Source organism: Echinops telfairi, unplaced genomic scaffold (assembly GCF_000313985.2).
Source record: "Echinops telfairi isolate 266 unplaced genomic scaffold, ASM31398v2 ScPeMD7_7416;HRSCAF=8454, whole genome shotgun sequence".
Classification (NCBI taxonomy): domain Eukaryota; kingdom Metazoa; phylum Chordata; class Mammalia; order Afrosoricida; family Tenrecidae; genus Echinops; species Echinops telfairi.
Window position 1 is genome coordinate 1,004,850 of NW_022111316.1, and position 3,709 is coordinate 1,008,558.

General features: G+C 57.7%; 1 non-coding gene across 1 annotated transcript; it reads right to left on the minus strand.

Annotated features, from left to right (window-relative positions):
• Positions 1-2,166: 2,166 nt before the first annotated feature.
• LOC115871992 lies at positions 2,167-2,277 on the minus strand. Its single transcript, XR_004047591.1, has one exon. It is a non-coding gene; the product is annotated as a small nucleolar RNA SNORA66 (small nucleolar RNA).
• Between the last annotated feature and the right edge of the window lie 1,432 nt (positions 2,278-3,709).

A 3,709-nucleotide genomic window follows, 5' to 3' on the forward strand; every position in this document is an offset into this window, starting at 1 on the left:
CTGCCATTGAGTTGATTCCAACTCGTAACGACCCTCTAGGACAGGGCAGAACTGCTCCTGTGGGTTTCTGAGACAGTAACTCTTTATGGGAGTAGAAAGCCCCATCTTTCTCCCCAGGAGCGGCTGGTGGTTTCAAACTGCACGCCTTGCAGTCAGCAGCTGGCACATAACCATGACACCACCAGGGTACCTTGTATAGGGAACACACCCATATAACCAGCACCCAGATCAAGAACCAGAACCTGACCTTCACCTAGAAGCTACCCTCCCTGTCCCTCCCCCCAGGAGAACCCACTATCCTGACTCCCATCCTCACAGGCTGGTCTTGCTTGCTCTTATCTGAACAGCACCGCGTGACCTGCACTACCCGGTGTTCTGGGCCTGCCTTTCTACTCGACTTGGAAATCCATCCACTTTATTCCGTGTGTGGCAGTGGGCCTGTCCCTTTTCACTGCTGTATAGTATTCCACAGGTATTGGGGTCCTCGTTTGGCTTATTCAGACTACTACCATGGGCTTTCCCTCCGAGATGGAGGCTCGGGAGGCGGGTGCAGCACCCACAGCCAACACTCCAGAAAGAGACGCTGGTCTCACTGCAGAAGGGCATTTACCCCCAAAGACAGCGGCTTCGTTTCTGTGGTTGTTGAGAACAGACGCGGCAGCAATTCCAGATGCCAATTGTCGACAGGGACCGTTCATCGTGACATTGGCTGCCTGCCTTGGGCTATGCAGCCAGGCTCACCCTTCTCCCCACCCCACTCATGCACACACCCTCGCCGCTCACTAAACTTCCCGTCTAATCTTTCCGGTCTCAGTTTGATCCCCCCCAGAGCGCCTGTCCGTGCTCGAGACTCTTGTGCTGGTGAAGTTCCTAGTTACGTCAGACTGTCGTGTGGTTGGAAGAAGACTGTGGCCGATAGTTTGGGGTTGTGGGTAATAGTTGAGGGGGCTCTGGTCCCCGGGTTAGGCAACCTTCACGCGTCCCTCCGCACCACGGCTGTTTCCGATTTCCCCTTTCCCAGGAGGGTCTTCCGGCAGGGCCCGCAGCCTCCTTCGTAGGGAGGTGGGGCCTGGCCCTGCGCACTGCAGGAGAGAGCGGAGGTGACCGGAAGGAGGGACAACATGACACCGCCCTGAGGACTTGAACCCGGAGCCCGGTGCCAAGGCCTGGGCAATTTGTAGCCTGTCCACACGCCTGGCAGGTCCACAGAGGGCCTTCTCTTTTGAAGGGACTCAGAGTGTGGGGGCCTCCTTCTGAGATCGGGCTGACATACAAGCCCTGGCTTTGGGGGAAGCACGAGGCTGCCTTCCTCAGAGCCTCTGTTCATTCCGTTGAACACTGCGGATGGTGTCCTGTGCTTCCATGGCCAGTAACACCCGCCCCGCCCCCCCCAACTCTGGCTGATCCGAATCACCCTTGGAGTCTCGCTGTCAGGTGATCAACACAGCCAGGTAGAAGGGAAGGAAGGCAGAGAGCAGGCCCCACATCTAGAGAATCAAGGGACCTGCCTGGGGGCACGTAGCCAGTGAAGGTGGGACCCAAGGGGACCCAGGACGCTTGAGCGCCAGCCCAGGAGGATGCCCCCAGAGACACTGGGCACTGCCTGCTAGGAGAGGGCTTCTATTACGACAGCCCCCCTGGGACTCAGACACAGGGACACGATGGCCCACCGCGTTAGGAGGTGTTCCCAGGATGCTCAGCTAGATGGGCCGGGCCCGCATCCCACCTTGGGCAGGCAGGAGGTCGGTCGCCAGTGATCAAGGTCAGCATAGGCACCGGGAGGGGCTGGCTGTGGACAGCCTCCCTCTGGGGCAGGGCCTGCCAGCGGGCTTCTCCAGCCCCTTCTATTCCGTGCCAGCCCTGCCCGCTGACTGAGTGGCTGGGAAGTGGGAATGAGCAGCAGCACTGTCTCGGGGGACTGTGTGAGGGTTCAATGAGGGGGAGCAGGCAAGGTTCTTGGACCAGCTCCTGACACAGTCATCCACCCACCGTCCCTGAGGTCATCCCCACGCACAGCGACCCAACAGAGGGATTCCAGAGTCTCATCTTTCTGCCTCCAATCAACTGGTGGGTTTGAACCACTGGCCTGGTGGTGAGCGGCCCAATGCTTACCCAACAGAACCATCAGTAAATGTCCTTTTTTAATTTTTTCTTCTTTTTTTTCATTACTGTAGTAGGAAAGAATGGGCTACCCTCAGTAGTCCCTGAGGCTAAACCATTACTATCCCCACAGTTACTTTAGCACACCTGGTGTAAATGTCCTTTTAATGCCTGCCCCCGCCCTCCCCAATCAAACCAACTGCCATCGAGAGCATCCTGAGTCACAAGGGCCCCACATGCCTCCGAGTAGCGCTGAGCTACTAGGGCTCCCGATGATTGTTCTCAGATGGCCAGGCCTTTCTTCTGCCGCACCTCTGGGTGGTAAGCGTCTGAGTGGGTGAGTGAGTGTGCGTGACAGTGTAGGACTGTGTATGAGTGTGTGGGTGCATGAGAGTGCATGGGTGTGAGATGTGTGAGCATGTGCGTGTGAGAGTGTGAGCATGTAAGGGATGTGTGTGAGTGTGAACATGTGCGAGTGTGTGGTGGGTGGTAGGTCAAGAAGAGACAGAACGAGCCCCACTAGGCAGCCAGTTGGGCTCAGAGCTAAAGTCCAGCCACCCAGCCCAGGGGAGTCAGAGAGCAGCTGGGCCTGATCAGCTCCCGGGGACGGCCCCTGGCCAGAGCTGGAAGTCCAACATGAGCAGGGTTCGGCCAGCTCCTGCGTGCTGTGCGTGTATGTGTGTGCGTGTGGTGCGTGTGCATATGCGTGTGTGTGTGTGTGTGTGTGTGTGTGTTGTCCATTTGTTCTGGGAAGAATCCATTCCTTTATACCTTTGATCTGGGTCTCGGCAATTCCCTGGAACCTACATAGGCTCTGCAAGCTCGGGGCAGGACAAAGCAGAGGCATGGACGTGTGGTGTGGGCGCCCGGCTGGCAGGACGGCCTGGGCTGTGCAGCATAGAACACACACTCCTCCCTGCCGGAGCCGCCACACTTAGTAACTTTGTTTTCATGACCGGTTCTTGGGTAAACAATCCTTTGTCCAGAGACCACTGCTGACCTGCCTGTCTATAGTGCTTTTCACTTAATTCCCCCCACACCCCACGCCCCCCACTTCTCACCCAGTCCCTGAGATGCTGAGTCTGACTAGCACCTCTGCTAGGCTGAGTCTGGGGTCTCCCCAGGTCAGTTTGGCTGGGTCTGGGTCTGCTCGGTGGGATCTGGGGTCTGCTCAGCAGGGTCTGGGGCCTGTGCAGGGGGCCCTGGGGCAGGGTCTTGCTCCGTGTCACTCACATTCAGAGGTGACGCCACCTTTGCTGTCCAGGAGAGGACCGGAGGCAGAGTGCTCAGCCCTGAAGTGGAATCTGGTCTTTCTTTGAGTCCTGGCCTTAGGATCTTCCTGTTGCCAGGGCAACCACAGGAAAGACCCACAAGGGGTTCAACTTTGCTGGAACCTTCCACGGGCAAGAGGTGCCTCGTCGATAGCTGGCATCAACCTGGCAAGACTTGGGTTTGTGTCCTCACATGATGACTGTGGGTCCCTTTTGCTGCTGAGCTCCCTGTCTGCCCCCTCCGAGCCACCCCAAGCATCACAGACTCCGGGCAGCACCCCACTCATGAAATTCAGCGCCTCATTACACTTAGAAGCCCGGTGGTCCCCTATTTGGGT